Genomic DNA, 27,179 nt, shown 5'->3' with positions numbered 1-27,179 from the left:
AGAACTTGCTCATGAACATATGAATGACCTGGGTGTGTTGCCTGCTCATTAAGGAATGTAAAAATAACTGAAAGTGATAATGGCAAAATAGATGAATGACAATAATAAAGAAAACATTATATTCATACTGCTTGTACTATTAAAGACACCACTAATAATTAACTTGCATCCATTTTTTAGAATTAAAAATGCTTTTACATTAATTATCTAGGTTGTTCCTAAAGACTGTTCTGTTGAAGTAGGCCAGGAAGCTATTTTTATCCTTGCTTCACAGATGGCCAGAACAAGCCACAGACTGAATGACTAGTTCAGGCTCACACAGTTGGTGGTCGTGGCGGGACCCGAACCCAGGATTCTAGATCCTTTGACTCTCACTTTGCTCGATTTGTTGCCAGTAGCAGGAAACTTCTGTGTTAGTACAAATGGCTAACACATGATTTTGAACCAAAAGAAAAAGAAAAGAAGAAACGGGTAGGGATTTAAGATCAGTTATGGTCAAAGGCCTTCATTATTGCTAATAGTTATAAAGCATCATCAACTCAATGGACGTGATGAATTGAAGTGCACTCTGGAAGATAGTGAAGGACACGGAAGCCTGGAGTGCTGCATTCCACTGGGTCACAAAGAATCGGACATGACTTAGTGACTGAACAACAACACAGTTATAAAAACAACAATAATAACACAAACAATAACTATTCTGTAAATATTGATATTATATGCCAGGCATTGCCCTCCACACTTTATAGGTATTATTTTATGCATTTATGCACACAGGAGTGGATGACAATACAGGTTAAACCCATCAACATGCATTGAGGGCATATTACAGGCAGTGTGATTGAGGTCAGTTGTTGTCAAAGTGTGAACAAATCAAAGTGAAAGTCGCTCAGTCATGTCCGATTCTTTGTGACCACATGGACTGTAGCCTGCCAGGCTCCTCTGTCCATGGAATTCTCTAAGTCAGAGTACTGGAGTGGGTAGCCATTCCCTTCTCCAGGGATCTTCCCGACCCAGGAATTGAACCAGGGTCTCCTGCATTGCAGGCGGATTCTTTACCAGCTGAGCTAAAGAGTCACTACCAAATAGCATCAAGCGAGGACAACGATATTGTACAAAAGCTCCTAGATTTGCTAACAGTGGCGCAGAAACAAATTCTATAAAGTAGGCATGAGGCAAGAGAGGAAGAAAGATACAGGTGAGATCTGAGCGGTGGGTATGGGGGTCAAAGATTCCCAGGGAAGATGATTTCTGAGCTGAAGTTGAAAGATAAGAAGGAAGTAGTCAGATGAAGACTACTGGCATGAGGAATGTGGTATGTTCTGGGTAAAGGGAACTAAAACACGCCCTGCAGGGAGAGGAAGGATGTTTGCGGAACCTCGGGACATTTGCTATGGGTGGAACATAGGTGTGAATGGAGAATGATCAGAGAGAAGAAAGGGAGTTAAGCAGAAGTGGGTCCACAAACTGGCCTTAGGTGCCAAAGTAGGAAATAGACTTTTAACCTATAAACCAGAAGGAGCCATGGAATGGATTTTAGGACAGGAGAGGCATAATCAGACTTTTCAAAGAGTCACCTTTGAAAAGCATTTCAAAGAGATACCTCTACTGGTACCACTGACAGACTGGAGTGGTGGGTGAGTTTACAGTTATTAAAGCCAGATAAGATAGAGACAGTAAGGAGAGAGAAAATGGGGGAAGAATGGAGACAAGTACATGCATGGCTGAGTCGCTCTGCTGTGCCCCTGAAACCATCACAACACTGCTAATTGGCTATACTCCAATATAAAATTAATAGTTAAAAAATGAAAAAAAAAGTAAGGGAGAAAAGCGATGAGCTGGACAGATATTTAAGAGAGATTAATATGGGAGATTAACAAGAGGGAGGAGCCTTGTATGACTTCCAGCTTTCCAGCTTGGGTGGCTGAATGCATACAGATGCTATTTGCTACTATATGAAAGAGGACCAGGAAATATCAGGGTGTGCAGAAGGGGGTGGATCACTTACTCAGTTCTAGACATCCTGAGTTTGATGACCTGTGGAACATCGAGTGGAGATGTCTAGTTGGAGATGCAGGTGTGAAGCCTGGGCGTAAGTCTAGCCCCGTGAGGCTATTTGCATGTATTGAATATGAAGACTTCGTAAACGTATGGATGAGTAAGGCTAGCTGTTACAATAGCTAAATCCTGCAATCTCAATGGCTTAACAAATAGAGATTTATTTCTCACTATATAAAGACTGAGGTGGGAGTCCTGACTGGTGTCAGGATGTGTGAGGGGATGAGGAAAGCATCTAGTCTATGTAGTTCCTCAGGGACCCAGCCTGATGATGCATCACTCTGGGGTTTCCAGAGTGCCTTGAGCACTGAGATACTGGGGTGTGCTTTTTTTTAAGATCTGTTTATTTACTTTTGGCTTCACTGGGGCCTCGTTTCTGCATGCGGGCTTTCCCCAGTTGCAGTGCACAGACTTCTCTCTGCAGTGGCTTGTCTTGTTGCTAAGCATGGGCTGTAGGTGCATGGGCTCACCAGTTGTGGCTTAGCTTCCTCACAACATGTGGGATCTTCCTGGACTAGGGATTGAACCTGTATCCTCTGCATTGCAAGATGGATTCTTAACCACTGGATTGCCAGGGAAGCCCCCTAACTTTTTGGCCAATTTAAAAAACAGTTTTGTTTAAGACATTACATTTTTCACTTACAATACTGTGCTGGTAAATGCAATGTTACGTCCTATCCCTGTGCGCACATTCCATGTTCAATTATCAAGAATGCCCAGTTATTTACTACAGCAGTTCAACTTTAAAACTGCCATGAAATGGGGCCTTCAATATTTTGTGAGGTGGTGGGTGGGAGAAGAGAGGGTGAAGAAGGTTCAACCCCTTCTAAACCACCTTGGACCAGAAAAGCGCAAGACGCTGTTTCAATGCCATCAGCTTCCCAGAAACAATTCTGCTTGTTTGAGGGAAGGAGAAATCTTGGCTGAAGGGCCAGCAGCCTCTGCCACTGGAGTGGATAAAGCCTGGTAGAAAGAGAGTAAGAGGGAGAGAAGGACCAAGCAGAAGGCTGGTAATGGAGAAGGGGAGCCCATGAGAAGATCTGAACACCCAAAAACGTAGGAGAAAGACAGGACTGAAACAGTCCACAGACTCTTTAAGACTAGGCAGTGGCTAGTTACAACCTGTGGCTCCTGTCTCTGTTTGCAATAAATAGCCCCCAAATTCCATGACAACTGTAAGACAGCTGAGTTCGTGGCTTCCAAGTTTTTCTTGATTTGGAATTCAGAATGTCCCCAGAGATTTCTCTTGGAAGGAAGTTGGAGAAGGTGGCTGCTAAGGTCACTTCTGGCTCCATGAATTTATGACTGCAGCTGCCTTTCTCCGTCAGGCCAGCAGTGGGGACCCAGCATCTCTGCTGACCTCCTCTCTCACATGTGTTCTCACGTGACTGCCATAGGTACCACTGTGAAGTCAGGGGACTAGCTGGGTTCAAGATATTCCTTGCTAGAAATCTGCACTTATTTTTGGTAGTTAAGGACTTGGGAAGGAATGGATATACTTCTACCTGAGTGAGAACCACACTGGTAATATCAGGTATGCGTTGTTACTTATTCTTTGTTAGGTGTGGTTTCTACTAATATGATGTCATTGAAGAAACTGGCTCTAAGTCTCACATCAGAGAAGTAAAGAGTCTGTGCAGTGTCAAAGACCAGGCTGGGACTTGATGTTACACCTAGCAATCTATGAACAAGCTAATAGACTTTTTTTTTTTAGTTTAATTTTCTAATTTTCTAATTCCTCACATTATATTACAATTCTGTCTTTATAACTCTGCCTACCACTCACGACTAGGAGCACCTTGAAAGCAGGGATTACATTTTCATTACCTTTATATTCCAATGCTTAATTTAAGATGAGTGGTTGATAAATATTACTTGCATGAGAACTAAATGGTGTATCACAACGCTCAGTTGCGTCTGACTCTCTGACACCATGGACTGTAGTCCGCCAGGCTCCTCTGTCCAAGGAATTCTCCAGGCAAGAATACTGGAGTGGGTAGCCATTCCCTTCTCCAGGGATTTCCCTGAGCCAGGGATTGAACCTAGGTCTCCTGCATTGGCAGGCAGATTCTTTACCATCTGAGTCACCAGGGAAGTCCACTATTTTACCTTAAAGGTATTTGAAAATACAGGTTGGCCCCCTTCTTATGTTTCCCTGAAAGCAAAAGTCACTCAGTTGTGTCCAACTCTTTGCAACCCCATGGATTATACAGTCCATGGAATTCTCCAGGCCAGAGTGCAGAAGCCTACTGGAATGGGTAGCCTTTCCCTTCTCCAGGGGATCTTCCCAACCCAGGGATTGAACCCAGGTCTCCTGCATTGCAAGCAGATTCTTTACCAGCTGAGCCACCAGGAAAGTCAAGAATACTGGAGTGGGTAGCCTACCCCTTCTCTAGCGGATCTTCCCGACCCAGGAATTGAACCAGGGTCTCTTGCATTGCAGGCGAATTCTTTACCAGCTAAGCTACCAGGGAAGCCCTATGTTTATGTATTTAGTTGCAGAGAAGTTACTGAGAGGAAGGTGGGAATCAGGCATGGCGGGGGAGGGACACCCCAGCACCAGCATGGCTACCATTAACCTATTGTCCAAGAAGGTGACCCAGGGGAAAGTTTCCTGCATGAAGCCGCTGTGCTGCAAAGTGTCCACACCCCTTCCTGAAGACTGGGTGTGCTCATGCCACGAGAGTGAGAGCTACATTCGTGAGCATCGGGCTCGCGGTATGCTGGTCAACATTGTCCCTAAATGGGTTTTAGTATGTGCGGCTGTGTGTACAATACTGAAAACCTGAAACGCCTGCAACATTTGCTTGGCATCAAAGCAATAGCCATTTAATTCTCCCTGAATATCTTTGCAGAGACTTTTAATATTTTAAGTCAACTTTGGCAGTACAACCATAAGCTTCCTTTGGTTCCTGGATGGACCACTTCCCCAAAGGAAAAAAATCAGTTCACCTTTCATGTACTGAGATCTTCCTGGAAATTGTGCAAACATAGAGCCAACACAAAAATACAAACGAATCTTTCTAAAGAAACTAGATTACAATTTTAAATCAAGGTTAAACAGTGCTGACTGGTGATGTGAATCACTACTGCCCATAACGCTTATAAGAGTGTGTGGGAGGTGGTTACAAGTAGGGGCTTCCCTGGTAGCTCAGATGGTAAAGCGTCTGCCTGCAATGTGGGGACCTGGGTTTGATCCCTGGCTCGGGAAGATCCCCTGGAGAAGGAAATGGCAATCCACTCCAGTATTCTTGCCTGGAAAATTCCATGGATGGAGGAGCCTGGTAGGCTACAGTCCATGGGATCGCAGAGTCGGACACGACTGAGCAACTTCCCTGACACTTACGTTCTCTACACAGATATTCACTGTTGTTCAGTTGTTAAGTCATATCCGACTCTTTGCAACCTCATGGAGTGCAGCCTGCCAGGCTTTCCTGTCTTTCATTATCTCCCGGAGTTTGCTCAAGCTCATGTCCATTGAGTCAGTGATGCCACCCAACCATCTCATCCTCTGTCACTCCTTTCTCCCCCTGCCCTCAGTCTTTCCAGTATCAGGGTCTTTTCCAATTAGTCGGCTCTTTGCAACAGGTGAAACATCTGTCCTTTCAATGAATATTCAGGGTTGATTTTCTTTAGGGCTGACCAGTTTGATCTCCTTGCTGTCTAAGGGACTCTCAAGAGTTTTCTCCAGTGCCACAATTTGAAAGCATCAGTTTTTTTCAGTGCTAAGCCTTCTTTATGGTCTAATTCTCACATCTGTACATGACTACTGGAAAAACCATAGCTTTGACTACATAGATAAACCCCTGTTGAATATTAAAGGACAAGTTACCAACCAAAACTAAAAAAATTTAGTATTGTCCAAGTGATGTTTCTGCTCCTCTAAGTTCCTAACAGTCAATATTTTAAAAGAAATTTCAACATTAAAAGAAATTGAAAACACGGAACTATATCTGCATAGTCAAAATACTATTTTAACAAACTTCAATGACAAATTTATGCCTTCTATATAAAACTCAGATCCTGGCAAAAATGGGAGGGGAAAAAAACAGATAAAATTATGCAAATCCTCATTTCTAGCCATATAGATAAAATGGATGAGAAAAATGCTATAAAGAATCATGATTTTTCCATTAATATTATTACAAATTGCTTAGACCTTACCAAAAGTTATTAAGGATAACTTAATGGCCAAAGGCATTTTAAGAAAAACAGCTGTGTCTGCAGCCAAATTGATCCTTGATAAATCTCTTTCACTGAAGGAAAGGCAATATAGTTGGACAGTGTATTTCTCAAAACAGACTTTGAACCATTTCTCTGGATATTTGCTAAGTGATCCAGGACCCCAGATAGTACACTTTCTCTCCAGTAATTCAAAACAGGGACTTGGGGGAAGTAGTTTGTTAAAATGACCTCCTTTAATCTCACAGAGGATAGTATAAAAGAAACCTTCACTCTCTGATGCAGTTTTGAGAATCTGACTGAGCACGTCCCATAAATGCTGACCCTGCTGAGTGAAAAAGGTATCAGTTTGCCCTACTTTGCCTTTGGGAGCAATGAAAGTGGCCTCTGAGCCACTGTAAATTGAGAAGTGTCACAAAGAGTCAGCGCTAGTGGAAACCTTTCGAACTCTACAGGCAGGTAAATCATAGAGGGAGCAGCCTTCAGAGTCATCTGGAACTTTCTGATGTTATATCCAGGGGGATAAACATGGCCTTGCATTCACTCCAAGCTATCTCCAGACACAAAGAGAATTCTCACACACTGTTCCACAAACCCTGACTACGGTTTCCTAAGTGATCTGCCAAGTGTATTTGTAGAAGGGACGTCTTGCTAACCATAGGTTCCCCAGAGGTGGCGGGAAATGGGTCAAGAGATGGGTGGAGATAGAAATTCTTAATAGCACGTCATTACAGAAGGTCCACTGGAGAATCAGAAGGTCACTTGGGAGAAACGGAAGACTCGGCCCTCTTTATCAGGCATATTCACTTTGGATATTATCTACCTACTTTCAGTAAGGGCCTCAGCTAGCAAGAAGATGAAAAAACTTGCTTTCAGGTCAATAAAGGCAATCTCTTATGATCAATGGTTGATTAGAACAGGATCTTCTAAGCAGGAGGCTCTGGACTGCATTCTGTAAAGAGTTTGCAAATTAGTCTTACTCCGAGATCTGGGCAAAAGGCCAGTTCACCACCCAGCTGCCGATGACTTTCAACCCAATGGTCGATGAGTTCCCATAATTAGAAGAAAAAGAGAATTCATTTTAAATAATCAAAAGAAACTTACATTTTAAAGGCATTAAATTTAAGAAAAGTATAGAGAAGTACAGCAGAAGTATGGTACTATCAGGTTTTAGAAAGTACATATATTACATCAGATTTGTTTCATATTCCTTATGCTAAACTGGTCACATTAAAGTTGGAGAAATGCTGATTAGAATTATTTGCAAAGGTATTTATGACTTGCCCAAAACAATGTAAAAGAGGATTTTGAAAGGACAAACTATAAATGTCTTATTTATAATTGACTAAATTGAGTCTTCCCTGTGTGTATAAAACTACCTTTTAAAAAGTATTTTGACAAACTGGGATCATAATAATCAAAACAAAAGCAAGTCCTTGATGAATAACTGCAGATTATAATTAATTATATATCATTCTCATTTCACTTTCTAGAGCTGCAAATAGACAATCAGTTGTTTGTATTTCTTTGGTCAAGAGAAAATTGAGAGAAGAAAATAGAGAAGTAAAAATATTGATCTTGAGTTAATGAGCCAAGATGTCAAAGGGCCACCCATTATTTGTAACAGTTAGAATAATTTGCCGGAGAAAGTGATGGCACCCTACTCCAGTACTCTTGCCTGGAAAATCCCATAGACAGAGGAGCCTGGTGGGCTGCAGTCCATGGGGTCGCAAAGAGTCGGACACGACTGAGCGACTTCCCTTTCACTTTTCACTTTCATGCACTGGAGAAGGAAATGCCAACCCACTCTAGTGTTCTTGCCTGGAGAATCCCAGGGATGGGGGAGCCTGGTGGGCTGCCATCTATGGGGTCGCACAGAGTCAGACACAACTGATGTGACTTAGCAGCAACAGCAGCAGCAGCAGCAGGATAATTTGCAAAGGATGGAAAGTCAGCATTACAAAAAAGCAGATCCTAATGCTCCTGACTTAGATGTCTGCTGTCTATCAGCATGACTCTCAGTTGCATGTTTAGAACACTCTTTAAAGGGGATTATAAACAACATTATTCGTAAAAAGCGTTGGGTGACCTGCCTGAGACGGAGGACTATCTTTGTAAAAAATGAACCTACTTGTTTGGCCAGAACTGACACTCAGCTGAATCAATAGCAAAACCAATTCTATTTAATCTAAATAAAAGCAATTGAAGTGGAGGTGACTGAATTGCCTGGCTGTTTGAACCACTCATCTCAGTATCCACTTATGGTGCTCTTCGTGTATTACTAGATCATTTCTGAAGTTTATGATCCAACATGATGAGCTGTTACACTCCAATTCTGAGCATGGCCTTTATTTAGATGTGTAATTAAACATGGCAGAAGCAACGTCGGGGCAAATGTCTAATAAATCTCTAATATTCCTGTGGGATGAAATAGATTATTTAGTAATTTTAAATGACTAAAGTTTAATTTGGGAAAAAGCCTGTTTAGAAGAAGGAAACAGGCCACAGGAGGCCACGGGGAGATAATTTTAAAGTATGGAGCACTATCATTAAAATGTGAATTCAACATAATCTATCAAATATAGTCACCCCCTTAGGCCAGGTACATGAAGAATTTTCCCTAAGTGTCCCAACATGTCCTATATTTTATTATGCAAGAATGCATGGCACAATCTATGAAAAAATTTTAGCAACTCTACCACCAAACTTCAAGAGGTGCTTCTTTCATAAGTTATTTAACCTTTCTCAAACATTTACATTGGATTGATATTTGAAAAGAAAGGTGAACTGAAAAGAGAAAAAATATATTTTATATACATAAGCAATCTGTTCAACTTTCAGCCTTTAATATACTGACATGTGTTTTGTTCTAGTATTGCTCAAAATTAGCTTTGAGATAAAAGTTCATGTTAATTATCCCATAATGTAATCTAATCACTGCTGACATTTTGAAAGAAGACATTAGGCAGCCAAGACAAACTAAAAAGTGGGTGAAAAACATTACATATGTTCATCATGGGAAGCCAGTGGTTCTCCTCCAGGAGTTCATTTTTCTCTTAAACTAAAACCCTGGAGGCAAGATAAACTAACTGGACCCTGTGACATTCTCAAGCATGGGTTCCTTCATATTTGGCACTTCTCTGGTTCTTAAATGATGAGACAAAAAGATTTTTGGATGCATTTCAGCTTTAATTTCATCGTTTTATCGATTTTTATGACTTTAAGTATGACATAAAACTAAGATAGGATGTGTCAACAATTTCCCTTTCTCAATTTAAATGATTAGCTCTAGAGTTAAGTAAAGATTAAATCTAAGCTGGCACTACCTTTTGAATTTAGTGAATACTGCAAACTTTAATATAAAAAAACAGGTACTTTTGTTATTACACAAAAATTCCTAAATCCCAGTATGAAGTATGTGCAACCAAACTTAGCATCTGCAAATTTTTTTCTTTTAAAAAACTTAAGCATAAATGAGTTCCTCTAGTTTATATTTATTGTCAATATAAAAAAATTGAAATTTCTTCTCACTGAACTGAGTGAAATAAAAATAAGCATAAATGCAGTTATAATATAAATGCAAAAGAAAATACTGACTTATAGAGTGTCTTGTGTTCTTCAGGATAAGTATTTAGAAAATGAGGTTTGTGGGACTATGTGAGTCTGGAAATGACTTTATTTATTACAATCCTATTGAAATGAATTTAACAATTTTAAAAGGATGAAGGACTCAAGTTCACAGGACAGGTTTCTAAAATCATCCTTAAAATCTTATCCTACTAATAAAGATGCTTTTCACACATAAACACAGACATATATGCATGAAGTATTAGATTAAGTCCTAAGAACCAACAAGTTGCAAAATATTCTATTAAATATATACTAGTTCTGTTTGTACTATCAATATGAACAGAAGCAAAATACTTTCTATGTAAAAAAAAAGAAAAAGAAAAAAACCCTTTTATTTCTGATTTTGATAAAAAATATTCAAACAAGGAAAACGGTAAAACAGTGATCTTTAAAAACTAAATCTGGGACCCTTGGTTTGAGATAATTAACTAATCAATAGACAATTCTTCAGGGATACACAGGACCAGACATTTATTAAGGAAATTCTTAGAATTTCATACAAGGTAATTAATACAAGCTTCACTATAGAAAATTATATTTTAATAACTTTCTATGCAAGTTATATGAATTTTATGTAAGGCAAAGCTTATAAAGTTTAAGATTTTCTTTCCAGTCAAGTTATTAAAATTTGTATTTGAATATAGTTCCTTTCATTACCATTAAATCAGTTAGCTCTAATTTATGAAAAAGGATTGCTAAATTTTACCACAATAGTTTGCATGGCTTTGATTTGCATTTGTGGAAAAAAAAACACAATAAATTAGTTTACTGCTTGGAAAGAATTTGACAAATGCATTAATCATGAAGAAACTGAATTCAGTTTTCTTCACTCTTTCTCACGAAGATAGATGTAAGATAAGAGACTACTGATTTAACATTCTTGAAGCAAAATGAGGTGTAATGATAATAGATATATTCATAGAACTAGGGAATTTTGGAGCTGGAAGGAATCTTAGAAATTCTCTGGTTTAACAAATGGGGAAAGAACAATTTCTTCTCCAAAACTGTTCATGGAGCAGGGTAGTGAAGAGGGTGTATTCTCATTTTCTCCACTGGAAACCAGCACAGAAGTTAGAATTATTCAAGTGCTAATTTGGCTTTTAAATGACTTCAGTTCCTCCTGAGCCATGCTACTTCCCATCCCTAAGGTTTAAGAGTATAGTCTGAGCTGAGAGATCATGCTGAATCATAACTTGAAATACCTACTGTAGAATTTAGATTTTTAAAAACTAGCATGGAAACAGCACTAAAACTGTTCCTGGCATCTACATGGTGCACTGATTCCTTTGACAAGTTAATGAAATATTGTCAAATACATTTACAAGCTTGTATCACTGTGAAATGGTTTGGATAAAGAAACATTCAACAACAGTCTTTACTTTTTGTAATGGTACTGCAAATATTTCTATAATTTTGCCATTTGTCTTTTTACTTTGTTTTATTTCTCTTTTAGCATCAAACTTTTGTTTTCAGATGCAGTTTCAAGTTGCAAATCATCTTTAGAACTCCTATGCTTATGTGCTGTTTGAAAAAGCCTCTCCTACTTAGACTGTCACAAGGCATTCCTATGTTATTTCTTATACCTTTTTTAAATTTAAATTTTGGTATATATTTTTTTAGTACAAAGATTACTAAAAGCAACAGGAATCACTATTCTAAACAAATGTTCAAAATTTTTCAATGAAATGTAATTATGCTTTTGATCCCCTACATATGTATTATATATGTGTATATATGTATATTTACATGTATGCATGCTAAGTCGTTTCAGTTGTGTCCCACTCTTTGCGACCCTATGAACTGTCCAGGCTCCTCTGTCCATAGGGTTCTCCAGGCAAGAATACTGGAGTGGGTTGCGATGCCCTCCTCCAGGGGATCTTTCCGATGGAGGGCTCAAACCCATGTCTCTTTCGCCTTTGGAACTGGCAGGCAGGTTCCAGCTGGGGAAGCCCATACATATACATTAATTACTGAGTTGCATAAAGATGTTGATATAAAAAGTTAAATCATGGAACCAATTCATCATAGTCACTTCACCACTATTAGAAACCTTTCAATCCTTAAGTAAAGACTTTGGACAAGAAAATACTGTAAGTGCCTACAGAATAACCTTAACAAAGAATCGAAAAGCTTTTTAAGATTCACACATTATGTTGAATTATGGAAATAATTGATATTCTCCTTTTACTGTGAGGGAAGGAAACATTACTATCTTAAGGAGAGAAGAAAAGAATCCATGTGCCCACTTACCACACATGAGTTGTGTTTTCCTTGTGCTAAATTATTTTTACTCCATTGGTTCTTTGTTTCCATAGAAATAAATTTAATTTCTTCTTCTCTAGGCCTACAATTATTTTATCTATATGTTATTCTTCAAATAGGAGAAGGAAATGGCAACCCACATATAAAAGAGCTTGCCTTACTTCTCATTAGTTAAAAAAAATTTTAATCTGTTCTTATACTATCACAGATATCAATATGGAAAAGAGTATTTTTTTGCTAGAGATAATCCTACTGACTTTTCAGAAAGAATATTACCCTGGTTATTTATTTATATATGTAGAAGGGTTGTTGCTGTTTAATCGCTAAGTTGTGTCTGACTTTTTGCAAGCCTCTGGACCACAGCCTGCCAGGCTCCTCTGTCCATGGGATTTCCCAGGCAAGAATACTGGAGTGGGTTGCCATTTCCTCCTCCAGTGGATTTTCCTGACTCAGGGATTGAACCCAGGTCTCCCGCATTGCAGGTGGATTCTTTACTGTCTGAGCCACCAGGGAAGTCACCTTAGAAGGGTCACATTATCTTAAATTATAGTTAATTTTGATGGGCTATTTATCCTCTGAAAATTTTAATGATATCAATTCTAACTAAATGATTACAGACAAACCACTCTTCATTCCATTTTTTTAAGTAAAATGTACAAATCCCAGTGGACAAAATGTACTGTTTCTCTAAAAGATAAGAATTAAAGTAAAAATATTCTCCCAAGCTCAGGCAATGCCAAACTGCCTACATATACCCACAAAATTTTTCACTTCAGGTAAACTTGGAGCCCAAAATATCTAGTGGGAATGTGAGACTGGGTTCAGAGAAGTTTCAGGCCCAATCCAGCACTATGTCACCTACAAGCCCTGGGTAGTAAGGCGGACAAGCAGCCTCATTCAGCCAAGCAAACCTTAGCCCTGATACTCCAGGTGGGTCCAAACCACTAAGACAGGGAGCGGACGAATGTTTAAGAAATATTGGGTTGGCCAAAAGGTTCATCCAGGTTTTCTCCCTGTAACATCTTATGGGGCCGGGGAACCCTGAATGAACTTATTGGCTAACCCAATACTTTCACTCATAGGTTTGAAAATAGAAAGTTTTGGTTAACCCTGAATTACTCACAACGTTCAGGTGATCTCTTTTTATTTGACAATATTTGAAAATGCAGTTATCAAGAGGTTATTAGGATAATTTTACCTCAATATGAGGGGATTCACTAATGTTTTATACTGACGTGCTTCTTAGAAAATCAATTTCTGCTTGAAGTGTTCACATCATATTTCTCCTGGTACTGATGCTAGGTGTACACTCGCGGCACCTGCTGCTTGCTGTTGTCAACGCCTGAGCCATCTCCTTAAGATTCAAGCCCTTACTATTAAGAACAGCTGCAGCCAGAAGGTAAATGAGGATGGTATTCTTCAAACTGCAGCACAGAACAAGCTGGAAACGTGGAGGCAGAAGGTATTCAAGAATGAAAGAACCTTAACATTAAAAGATGTTGTAGCATGAGCCTCCTACTCATCCTTTTTTTAAAAAAGGTGCTAATTACTACAATTTTCTTTTTATCCTTTAATGCATATTAGTTAGTATGCTGATACACACTTTTGAGAATACTACTGCTTAGCTACACCCGTAACTTTGAGACTGAATGCAATTATGATTTTTTCTTCCTTTTGTCATTTATTCTTCTTTTAAAAACACTCCTTTTTGTTCCTGGTTTCCTTTACTTTACAGAGCAGGTGGTTTCATGGCTGGTATTTGCATTCTTGATTAAATAACTGCATTATCTAAACCATCTTCTAGTTTTCAGGAACCTCCTTTTGGGAAACTACAATAATGTCTATTAAAATTTCTCTAATACTCTCTTAGTCTGTGACCAACTTAGACTGTCATATCAGTACCTGATACTGTGAAACTTGGAGGAAATTTCAAATGGTTTCAATCATCATTTCTGTTATTGTGCTATTCTGATCTCCTCATTTTGGTTAACAGATGATTTATATTTCAATATCTTCCATATATACATCAGTTATAGAAAAAAGCATTGATATTTATTCTTAACATCTTCATTTTTCTCTTAAATTTTTTTTGCAACTTCAGTAGCAATATTTAGAAAACACTGAGTTTATATGACTTCGTTTTATGTATACTGATTAGAAAAGCTCACTCTTTTATAAATGTTTCCATCTAGGGTTACGAAGGTGATTTTTTTCCAAAAGTACAGTGGAAATGAATCCAGATTTTTGGTTAACAGTGGACGGTCACTTTAAGGGACAGTTTAAAGCCACTCCATGCACTTTGGGGCTGGTCTGCCCCTTCTAAGTGTTCCTCCTGAGCATCTCTAGCACATGAGTCTCATGCCAGATCTGACTACCTGGGCTCTTGTGCCCTCCTTGGCCTCAGAGTTCTAATGCAGATAAATAATCAGAGTCTTCCCCAGCAGGGATGTGTGAGTCTCAGAATGACTGTCTTACTATTACCCCTTTCTGTCCATAATCTGGCTTTTGCCATTTCTTTGGAGGGGCTTGTGATAACTTTAGGTTGAGTTCCATCGGTAGTGGCAATGGTGACTGGGATGAGGACAAAATATGTTTTAGCACAATTCCTCAGGTGTGCTAGCATCAGATTGAGGTTCTGTTCACCAACGAGCCCAGAGGAGAGATCAGAGAACAGCATGTGTCAGAACACAACAACTCTCAACACTGACATTCAAATCATCGCATCCTCATGAGAGGAGGGATCTGGATGGTGGGGTCTATGGTGACTATGGGAGAAGCACAGATCTCAGATTCATTGTGCTTTGTTGTAGCTTTGGTGCAACATTTTTTATGGCATGAAAGTGAAAGTGAAGCCACTCAGTCGTGTCCGACTCTTTGCAATCGTATGGACTGTAGCCTGCGAGGCTCTTCCATCCATGGGATTTTCCAGGGAAAAGTACTGCAGTGGGTTTCCACTTCCTTCTCCAGGGTATCTTCCCAACCTAGGGATCGAACTGAGGTCTCCTGCATGGCAGGCAGATTCTTTACCATCTGAGCCACAAAGGAAGCTCATCACCTTCACTTTGTATGGCATGGGTGACAGCTATTATCTGCATCAGAAATATAAAACTGAAAATGTTACTGCATATTAAAAAAAAAGAGATCCCTTAGCTTGCTAATAATTTTAGTGCATTACTTTCAAACTCTCCACTGATTTAAAGCTTTGTCTCTTTACTCTCCAGTTGAATGATATTTATATTTCATTGGGTTTTTCTATTACTATTTTTAGGAAAAACTATTTTTAGTTTTCAGAATCAAGCTGACATCCTAGCTAGCATACCTGGGAGGAATGATCACTGATTTGCCCATTATTGAATGGGTCAAAAATATGGACTATTATGTACCAAGATATATATCATTCTTACAAACTGACAGTGGCCCAGGCACCATCCTGAACACTTGAAAACATTAACTCTAACCCTACCAAAACTCCGCAAGGTAGTTGTTATTAATATTACCTTATTTTACAAACAAGAAACCTTAATCCTGAAAGAAAAAGTTACTAACTCACAGTAAATGGCAGAACCAGGACTTGAATCTGGGTCTGATTGTCACTCTACTTTGCCTCTCAACACATCTGCAATGATTGACAGCAATGGTTCTCAATATGCAATGTTTGATTACAGCTATGAGTAGTCATATCATTTCACTTATTAAAGACTCTCCAAGAATTGTTCAGGTACAAATGCAGATTGTTATCAGTGTCTTTTTGGTGAGCTTTTGAACAACTGTGGAAAGATGATAAGCCAATAAAGGTATAATCTGCTATCAACTTACCTGCTGGTTCTATTTCTGGAAAAATTCAGTAGATAGTAAAAACCATTTAAAATTGAGTTCAATATAAAACAGAAGTTCTAAGTTCAGACAATTTAAAACAGTTTTCATTTTTACCTTCATGAATGTCTGTCTAGCAGGGTCCTCTAAACTGGTGAGGGAGTTAGGATGATTCTTTGCTGGGTGGCACTGTCCATGTTCTACAGGGCATCTAGGCCCTCTGTATCCTGAAGCTATCTGCCTTTCTAGTGGCCCCAATCATTATGAAAATCCAGTGTACTACAGATGTCTGGAAAAATCCTAGGGGGCAGTATTGCCCCCACTGAGAATCACTGCTGTCAATGTGTTCCTTTGGTCCAGGTATGAAAAATAATAGTGGTAGACCAAGGCTTATTCTCCCATTTTAAGGGCTATTGAAATAAATAAGTAATTCTCATCTAACTCCTTGAATTTTCTTTTTTTTTTTTTTTGTTTACTTCAGGATAACACTTTATACCCGACCAGTAATGCTAAAGAAGCTGAAGTTGAACAGTTCTATGAAGACCTACAAGACCTTCTAGAACTAACACCCCCCAAAGATGTCCTTTTCATTATAGGAGACTGGAATGCAAAAGTAGGAAGTCAAAAAGTACCAGGAGTAACAGGCAAATTTGGCCTTGGAGTACAGAATGAAGCAGGGCAAAAGCTAATAGAGTTTTGCCAAGAGAATGCACTGGTCATAGCAAACATCCTCTTCCAACAACACAAGAGAAGACTCTACATATGGACATCATCAGATGGTCAGGCAGACTGATTATATTATTTGCTGCCAAAGATGGAGAAGCTCTACATAGTCAGCAAAAACAAGATTGAGAGATGACTGTGGCTCAGATTATGAACTCCTTATTGCCAAATTCAGCCTTAAATTGAAGAAAGTAGGGAAAATCACTAGACCATTCAGGTATGACCTAAATCAAATCCCTTAGGATGATACAGTGGAAGTGAGAAATAGATTCAAGGGATTAGATCTGATAGACAGAGTGCCTGAAGAACTATGGATAGAGGTTCATGACAGGAGGCCATCCCCAAGAAAAAGACCATCCCCAAGAAAAAGAAATGCAAAAAGGCAAAATGGTTGTCTGAGGAGGGCTTACAAATAGCTATGAAAAGAAGAGAAATGAAAGGCAAAGGAGAATGCAGAGCTCCAAAAAATAGCAAGGAGAGATAAGAAAGCCTTCCTCAGTGATCAGTGCAAGGAAATAGAGAAAACAATAGAATGGGAAAGACTAGAGCTCTCTTAAAAAATTAGAGATACCAAGGGAACATTTCATGCAAAGATGGGCACAACAAAGGACAAAAATGGCATGGACCTAAAAGAAGTAGAGGTATTAAGATGAAGTGGCAAGAATACACAGAAGAAATGTATAAGAAAGAGCTTCATGAACCAGATAAGCATGATGGTGTGATCACTCACCTAGAGCCAGACATCCTGGAATGTGAAGTCAAGTGGGCCTTAGGAAGCATCACTTTAAACAAAGATAGGGGAGGTGATGGAATTCCAGCTGAGCTATTTCAAATCCTAAAAGATGATGCTGTGGAAGTGTTGCACTCAATATGCCAGCAAATTTGGAAAATTCAGCAGTGGCCACAGGACTGGAAAACGTCAGTTTTCATTCCAATCCCAAAGAAAGGCAATGCCAAAGAATGCTCAAACTACTGCACAATTGCACATCACACACGCTTGCAAAGTAATGCTCAAAATTCTCCAAACCAGGCTTCAACAGTTTGTGAACCATAAACTTCCAGATGTTCAAGCTGGATTTAGAAAAAGTAGAGGAACCAGAGATTAAATTGCCAACATCTGTTTGATCACTGAAAAAGCAAGAGAGTTTCAGAAAAAAATCTATTTCTGTTTTATTGATTATGCCAAACCTTGACTGCGTGGATCACAACAAACTGTGGAAAATTCTTCAAGAGATGGGAATACCAGACCACCTGACCTAACTCCTGAGAAATCTGTATGCAGGTCAAGAAGCAACAGTTAGAACTGGACATGGAACAACAGTTGGTTCCACATAGGCAAAGGAATACATCAAGGCTGTATATTATCACCCTACTTATTTAACTTATATGCACAGTACCTCATGAGAAATGATGGACTGGATGAAGCACAAGCTGGAATCAAGATTGCCAGAAGAAATATCAATAAACTCAGATATGCAGATGACACCACCCTTATGGCAGAAAGCAAAGAAGAACTAAAGAGCCTCTTGATGAAAGTGAAAGAGGAGAGTGAAAAAGTTGGCTTAAAACTCAACATTCAGAAAACTAAGATCATGGCAACTGGTCCCATCACTTCATGGCAAATAGATGGGGAAACAGTAGAAATAGTGACAGACTTTACTTTCTTGAGCTCCAAAATCACTGCAGATGGTGACTGCAGCCATGAAATCAAAAGATGCTTGCTCCTTGGAAGAAAAGCTATGACCAACCTAGACAGCATATTAAAAAGCAGAGACATTACTTTGCCAACAAAGATCCGTCTAGTGAAAGCTATGGTTTTACCAGTAGTCATGTATGGATGTGAGAGTTGGACTATAAAGAAAGCTGAGCACTGAAGAATTGATGCTTTTGAACTGTGGTATTGGAGAAGACTTTTAAGAGTCCCTTGGACTGCAAGGAGATCCAACCAGTCTATCTTAAAGGAAATCAGTCCTGAATATTCATTGGAAGGACTGATGCTGAAGCTGAAACTCCAATACTTTGGCTACCAGATGTGAAGAACTGACTCATTGGAAAAGACCCTGATGTTGGAAAAGATTGAAGGCAGGAAGAGAACGGGATGACAGAGGATGAGATGGTCAGATGGCATCACCGACTAGATGGAGTTTGAGTAAACTCCGGGAGTTGGTGATGAACAGGGAGGCCTGGCATGCTGCAGTCCTTGGGGCTGCAGAGTTGGACACGACTGAGTGACTGAACTGAACTAACTGAACACATTACACCAAGTCACTGTATGCAGTATCAAGAATATATATAAAATATAAGAAAGTGAAGTGAATGGGTTAGTCACTCAGTCGTGTCTGACTCTTTGTGACCCCATGGACTGTAGCCCGCCAGGCTCCTCTGTGCATGGAATTCTCCAGGCAAGAACACTGGAGTGTGTGGCCATTTCCTTCTCCAGGGGATCTACTATCTGAGCCATCAGAGAAGTCCTAATATGACAAAGTACCCTCAAAAGTAGATGTTTAGAATAATAAGCATTTATTAATCTCACTGTTTCTGTGAGTCAAAATTTGGGCAGGCTAAGCCAATGGTTCTGGTTCAGGCTTCTCATGAGGTTGTAAGTAAGATGCTGGCCATGGCTACAGTCGTCTGAATGAAGGCTTGATTGGGATCTGAGGATCCACTCGTCTGAATGAAGGCTTGATTGGGATCTGAGGATCCACTCGGAAGCTCACTTGCATGGCTGTCAGCAGGAGACCTCAATTCCTTCCTGGCTGCTGAACAAAACCTCAGTTCCTCACCATGGGGACCTCTCGGTAGTTTGTGTCCTCAGGACCTGGCAGCTGACGTTTCTCAGAACAAGTGATCCGGGGGAGAGAATGAGGGGAAAGCAAAAATGCCTTTTATAACTCAGCATCAAAAGTTGCACACTGTCACCTTTATCTTGTTCTTTTTGTTCGAAGGGAATCACTGAGGCCAGCCTTCACCCAGGAGGAGGAGAATCAGGCCCCATCTTTTGAAGGAGGGAGTATCAAAGAATTTGTGGATATATTTAAATACCACCACAGCCATCAAAGCTGGGAACAAGCCGCCCCTGTTTGGAACATGAAAGACCTACAGAATTAATAGGATTCCCACAAATGTAACATAATGTGGGCATGGAGTCATGGGAAAGATAGGGAAAAGAATGGCTGTCTTTCGTCTAGGTTCTGAGATGAGTGAGGAAGGATGGGATTTTGTAGAGAGATGAGAAGAGGGCACAAGGAAGTGACATGGGCAGGTGAGCAGACTCTTAAGGCAACTATGAGTGGTAATTTACATATCACCTATATGTATATCTGTGCACTTCCATGGTGGCTCAGCGGTAAAGAATCCGTCTGCCAATGCAGGGGACTCAGGTTCGATCCCTGGGTGGGAAAGATCCCTTGGAGAAGGAAATGGCAAGCCACTCCAGTGTTTCGTGTCTAGGAAATACCATAGGCAGAGAAACCTGGTGGGCTACAGTAGTCCATGGGGGTTGCAAAGAGTCAGACATGACTGAATAAGTAAACAACAACATATATATATCTGGAACTAAATACTTACACGTGTATATTTATATATATCATCTATAGCACAGAATTCTAAAGTTTTCATCATTTTATCTGAAGGTAAAATTCACTGTGATTCTTAAATATCTGCACTTTTGGATGACAGACTTAGCAGGAAATAATTAGACATGTGGAGAGCTCCCCATGTGCCTTCTGTACCTATCACTGGGGAACTCTGAGCTGGGATCGTAATGAGCAGAGCTGTGTTAGAAAACAGTCTCCATTCTGCTGCACTTCCTCCAGGCTGAGAGAACCCATCATTTCTTATCAAGTATGTTCCATTTAGCATTTCAGCCAGCTTTCCAATTTAGCTAACTTTCAAGTTCTCTTGTTTCCTATTTGCTTGTGCTCCCAAATAGAATTCGAATATCTCATTTGCATAAACACAATCTGTTGACCCCTTATCCTTTGAAGATCTGCCTGGAAAAACTCAGGGCGATACTGGCATGCCAACTGGAAAGGTGGGCCTCAGTGGGAGCATTCCCTCTTCCCAAGGGGTCATCTCCGTGAAGTTTTACTGCTGAATTAAAGGTCAGTCACTTTAGCCATTCATAGTCAAGTTCTTACGTTTGCTCATTATCTAGAAATGTCTTATACTCTTATAATGTGAAAGAGTTCACAGATTCTCACTGCAGACCAGAGGTGCAAAACACTTATGGAGTATAGTTCATCTGCCTATCCAAATTCTGTTCCTCTGTTTCTCAGGATCCAGCCTAAGACCTGACTTCTCCACAAGCTTTTCTGATTACCAAAGACTGCAGTAAAATTTCTCTCCTGAACTTATTAGCACCTGAAGCCTGCATTACATAATTCAACTCCTGGTGGTTTTTATTGTTTAATGTTCTATCTTTAAGACTGAAGAGGATCCTCAAATCCCTAACCCCACTACACCTCTACTGTAGAAATACTCACTTGTAGTATTTTCAAAAAAGCTAATTATTTCCTAAAATTTACTCAACTAGTTGTCCTACAATTTTTTAAACTCTTCCTGAGAGTGTCTTAATCCTATATTCTACGAGTCATGTATGCTATTACTACTTATTCATCCATAATTACTCAGAAGGCAAAAAGAAGATACTGGAAAATAAACTGCTGTAAGCTAGAACACATATCACTCAAATTTCAGATGCTTTATTTATAGTAAGGCAAGAAACACCTTTAAAAAGATTTTAAAATGATAGTAATCATTATTTCTGGGACCTATTATTTACTATTTTAACAATTATTAGAAATAGGATTTCATATAACAAAAGCCAACCAATCAAAGAATACCTGTGTGTCATAATTATAATAGCAGGGATTTCTGTTGCTCCTGCTTATTTTGTGGTTGCTTGCTTACAGGGAGAATACCAGGTAAGTAAGCATTGAGCTGACCTCATGTACTAATAATCAACCCCTGCAGAAAGTTTTCATTCAAGCACTATTATGAACGGAATATAGTTATCATAACTATTTGGTGAGCTTATTTCACAGAGTCTCTGTTTTTCTTTTATGAAATAGCATTTGAGAAAAATAAACAAGCTTTTTTAAAAATATTAATCACATAAGGACTTTTTACACCGTAGAAAGTCTATAATATTTAAGGAACCCTTCTCATTCAAAACAAAACCAACCAAACAGAAAACCACTACCTACTGAGCAGGCTTTTGGCATACTTATCACGTCTAGTTCACACAATCACTCCAGAAGCTGAATATCATGGCCTCCTCTTATAGAGGTCATAGATGGATTGCTCAAGATCTTACAGCCACTAAACTTGAAGGCAGAATGAGAATCCACCCCCAAACCCCTACAACATTCCCTCTGCTGGGCTGCAAGATGACGGCATTTGCACTGTTGCCATACGTGGGCTGGGCTGGGCAACCTGTATGGCTGGATATGGCTTATCCTCTTCATTTGCATAGCAAAAGGACTCAGTGCTCCACTTAGGACTTCTGATGGAGACCAATCCCAAGCCGGGTCCTACTGAACATTTTAAATACTGGGACAAAAGCGAAGAAGGGGTGTTGGTACACAAAGTCAAGCAAGGTATCTTGAAGTAGAAGAAATAACTTTCTAAGGCCCAGCAAAGAGAGATTCTGAGCTCCCAGGACTGCAGTTGGTCCCAGTGTGGAGAGGTGCCTTACAGACACTGGACAGCTGGGGAGCTGGGGTGTCTGGCAGTTAACCTCATCTGGATCTCTCCCCACTGACATTTTCAAATAAGACTTTTGTGAATTCTAATGCGTGTGGAATTACAGAATGGGAGTCAGTAGAAAATTAGGATTTGTTTTACAGATATTAACTGGTCAGCCACATGCTGTAACACTTAGACCATAAGGTGAGGGAAAGCCGAAATCACCAGGCTGTATTCACTGGCTGCACAAGTTCATGTGGCTTTACATGTTGTATTTACAGCCCTTTTCCCTCTTTGCAGTTTGTTGCTGTGGGACTGATGGACGGAGACTATTTCAAACAAAAATGTCTCTGAGGGTCAAGGCTAGGTCGACTTAACGTGCCCTGTGGAATACCAGTCTGAGCTCAACAGGCATTTTAGGAATTTGTAATGTTATTTGGGGTTGGTAATTATGATTAGGCTAAAGCTTCAATCCGAAACAATTCAGCAGTAAAATGGAGACTAAAATGTAAAGTCACTGCCTCCCAGCAGTCACAATCAGATTACTGATGCGTGAGTATGACAGGAGATGTTGGGGAAGGAAGCTGCCCTTTAAAACGCTCCATTCAAACTGGAAAGCCTTCTGGACAAATGAGTGAGGATCTGACTCACTAATGTGCCTGAAAACACTTTAAAACTGTGCTTTAAATGATGCTCTGCTTTGAACAGATAATTGGCCCAATTCTTCCCTTTTTCTGAGTCTGTAACTCCCATTGAAATCAATGAGAATTGCATATTCAAAAGGATAGGAGAACACAGTTGCAGGTTGAATTAATGGGATAAAGGACTGCAGATCTCGTAAAGCTTGTGCAATTAAATTGTGGCCTCACACAATTCTCTAGGGTCACTGGCAATTTGCTGGCCTAGGAAAGCTAGCTGACTTCGTTTTCAGAGATGTCACAATTTATAGAATGCACGCTTTTAGACATCAACATGTGAGCCTTCTCAGCTCAAAATCTACCTCCTCACTCTAATCTCTTTAGGATCTGCTACCTTGGAGTCCAGGATTTTATTCACTTGTTCTTATCACCAGCTAAGACCATCAATCAATCAGCAAAATCTCCATTTAAAAGTCATGCAAACTAAGCACGTGTGAATATCTTATTTTTTCAATGAAAAGCTTTCTTTTATGCATCATTTGTATACATATTAATTATCTGCTGTCTTTCCCAACAGCTTTCTAGGAAGCTCCAACTGGCAAAAACTTTGTCTAACTTATCGTTACATCCTTAGCACTTGACCTGTTTGTAACTGTCAAATATTTTTAATCTTCAAAAGACTTACAAGCATGTTTGATTAGATATTTCCAAAGCCACAAGAACAATACTGACTTCTAACACAGCAAATGCATAAAATGCAATCTTTGCATTAAACATTTCTCTACTGAAGAGAAGGAAGGGATTCACTGTTTAATATATGCTTGCTTCTCTACAAGTATTTCTTTTTAGCGAATTCTCCCAAGAGTGGGGTGGGATATAGCATTTTTATACTTATGTTACAAATAGGAAATGGAGGCTTAGAGAAATTAAATGGCTTTTCCAAGGGCTATAAGGAAGTAGCAAAGCTGAGGTTTGAATCTTCTTCTGTCTCTAAAGCTCATACTTCAGTGCAGTTCAGTTCAGTCACTCAGTTCTGTCCAGCTCTTTGCAACCCCATGGACCCCAGCATGCCAGGCTTCCCTGTCCATCAGCAACTCTCACAGCTTGCTTGGACTCATGTCCATTGAGTCAGTGATGCCATACAACCATCTCATCCTCTGTCATCCCCTTCTCCTCCTGCCTTCAATCTTTCCCAGCATCAGGGTCTTTTCTAAGGAGGCAATTCTTCACAACAGGTGGCCAAAGTATTGGAGCTTCAGCTTCAGCATCAGTCCTTCCAATGAATATTCAGGACTGATTTCCTTTAGGATAGACTGGTTGGATCTCCTTGCAGTCCAAGGGACCCTCAAGAGTCTTCTCCAACATCACAGTTCAATGGCACTAATTCTTTGACGCTCAGCTTTCTTTATAGGCCAACTCTCACATCCATACATGACTACTGGAAAAACCATAGCTTTCACTAGACAGACCTTTGTTGGCAAAGTAATGTCTCTACTTTTTAATATGCTGTCTAGGTTGGTCATTTTCTTCCAAGGAGCAAGTGTCTTTTAATTTCATGGCTGCAATCACCATCTTCAGTGATTTTGGAGCCCCCAAAATAAAGTCTGTCACTGTTTCCATTGTTTCCCCATCTATTTGCCATGAAGCGATGGGGTCACAAACAGTCAGACATGACTGAGCGCCTGAACTGAACTGAACTGAACGGAATGGGACTAGATGCCATGATCTTAGTTTTCTGAATGTTGAGTTTAAGCCAGCTTTTTCACTCTCCTCTTTCACTTTCATCAAGAAACTCTTTAGTTCCTCTTCACTTTCTGCCATAAGGATGGTGTCATTTGCATATTTGAGGTTACTGACATTTCTCCTGGCAATCTTGATTCCAGCTTGTGCTTCATCCAGTCTGGCATTTCACATGATGTACTGTGTATATAAGTTAAATAAGTAGGGTGACAATATACAGCCTTGACGTACTCCTTTCCCAATTTTGGAACCAGTCTGTTGTTCCATGTCCAGTTCTAACTGTTGCTTCTTGATCTGCATACAGAATTCTCAGGAGTTAGGTCACTGGTCTGATGTTCCCATCTCTTGAAGAATTTTCTACACTTTGTTGTGATCCACACAGTCAAAGGCTTTGGCATAGTCAATAAAGCAGAAATAGATGGTTTTCTGGAATTCTCTTGCTTTTTCTATGATCCAGCGGATGTTGGCAATTTGATCTCTGGTTCCTCTGCCTTTTCTAAATCCAGCTTTAACATCTGGAAGCTCTTGGTTCACGTACCATTGAAGCACAGCTTGAAGAATTTTTGAGCATTACTTTGCTAGCGTGTGAGATGAGTGCAATTGTGCAGTAGTTTGAGCATTCTTTGGCATTGTCTTTCTTTGGGACTGGAATGAAAACTGACCTTTTCCAGTCCTGTGGCCACTGCTGAGTTTTCCAGATTTGCTGGCGTATTGAGTGCAGCACTTCTACGGCATCATCTTTTAGGATATGAAATAGGAATTTTCAAATGGAATTTCATCACCTCCACTGGCTTTATTCTGAGTGATGCTTCCTAAAGCTCACTTTACTTTGCATTCCAGTATGTCTTGCTCTAGATGAGTGATCACACCATTGTGGTTATCTGGGTCATGAAGATCTTTTTCATATAGTTCTTCTGTGTATTACTGCCACCTCTTCTTAATATCTTCTGCTTCTGTTAGGTCCATACCGTTTCTGTCCTTTATTGTGCCCATCTTTGCAAGAAATGTTCCTTGGTATCTCTAATTTTTTGGAATAGATCTCTAGACTTTCCCATTCTATTGTTTTCCTCTATTTCTTTGCATTGATCACTGAGGAAGGCTTTCTTATCTCTCCTTGCTATTCTTTGGAACTCTGCATTCAGATGGATATATCTTAACTATAAAGCCCATATTTATCTTCCATTATTTCACTGCTTAACATTTGAAAAATAAGGAGACACGTTCATAAATTGGAAGGAGCTCAATGTGTGCCTCATTTTCCTTCTACTTTGACTCATTTGTGGCTTCTCACCCCCAAATGCCTGCTTTCTGGTCACAGGAACTTAGGATTCCATCACTTCCACATGCTTCATAGATCACATCACATTTCTTCCTCTCAATGCATATCCGTTCCCAGTGTTCAGTTTCCCTGACACACGATCCCTCCCAATTTCTCCATGAAGTGTTTTCAAATGTAACCATTCCCAGTTTCCACTTATACTCAAAACCTACATCAAAGTAGGGATCCACAGTTTGGAGTTCACAGTCTGGGGAATCCACAGGCAGTCTGGATGTCTGTTGGGATTTCTACCAAGTTCTGTAACATCACCTATGCTTCCTGCGCTGGCTGACATGTCCTGGACTCCTTAACCAGACCATGTTAGAAGCACTGCTCTGTAACTGGAAACTGAAAGCCACGCAGGAGTTTGGGGCAGCAGTAATGATAATAATATATCCTATACCATTTATTGTTGACTCTGGGCCAGGTGTTGCACTAGCCAAGCCCTTAGCTGGACCATTTCATTTGATCTTCCCATGGTTCCAATGGGGTTGAGGTTCTTATCTCCAACATCCCTATAGTAGAAGAAACTGTGGATTTACAGCAGTGTGAGCATGCTGACTTAGGTTTTGTTACAGGTACTGTGACATAGCTGGGGTTTGAACCAGGCGTCCTGACCCTGCAGCTGATCATCTTAACCACAATTCTACTTTGCAAGGCTCCATGTGAGGCCAGAACCATCTCTGGGAGCTGGGGTAGGTGGGTGTGATCAAAGGACTCAGAACTGTTTGAGTGAAAGGAGCTTCCTTGGTGACTCAGATGGTAAAAAATCTGCCTGCAATGCAGGAGACCTAGGTTCTATTCCTGGGTTGGGAAGATCCCCTGGAGAAGGGAATGGCTGCGCACTTCAGTATTCTTGCCTGCAGAATTCCACAGACAGAGGAGCCTGGTGGGCTACAGTCCATGGGGTCACAAAGAGTCAGACACAACTGAACAGCTAACACTTCCACTTTCTTTTTTTAAGATGCTGATGAGAGCTGGGGAGATGCATGCTCTCAATGTGGAAAAAAAATGAAAATTAGGAATGAATTAAAATATTAAACGTAAACTGAAAATTAGTTTATAAAGTGTATTTACAGTTACTATGGCAATGGCAACCCACTCCAGTACTCTTGCCTGGAAAATCC

The 27,179-nt window shown here is 39.9% G+C and overlaps 1 protein-coding gene and 1 long non-coding RNA gene across 2 annotated transcripts in view; one reads left to right on the top strand and one right to left on the bottom strand.

The window, feature by feature from the left end:
* ATRNL1 (attractin like 1) overlaps positions 1–27,179 on the bottom strand; it is an 802,972-nt gene that overhangs the window by 16,687 nt on the left and 759,106 nt on the right. The gene's annotated exons all lie outside the window — the stretch shown is intronic.
* LOC132658419 (uncharacterized) lies at positions 3,375–21,773 on the top strand. The gene is made up of 3 exons (XR_009598049.1): positions 3,375–3,592; positions 13,435–13,594; positions 16,427–21,773. It is a non-coding gene; the product is annotated as an uncharacterized LOC132658419 (long non-coding RNA).

This window comes from Ovis aries, chromosome 22 (genome assembly GCF_016772045.2).
Source record: "Ovis aries strain OAR_USU_Benz2616 breed Rambouillet chromosome 22, ARS-UI_Ramb_v3.0, whole genome shotgun sequence".
NCBI lineage: Eukaryota > Metazoa > Chordata > Mammalia > Artiodactyla > Bovidae > Ovis > Ovis aries.
This window is presented reverse-complemented; position numbering and strand designations above follow the sequence as displayed.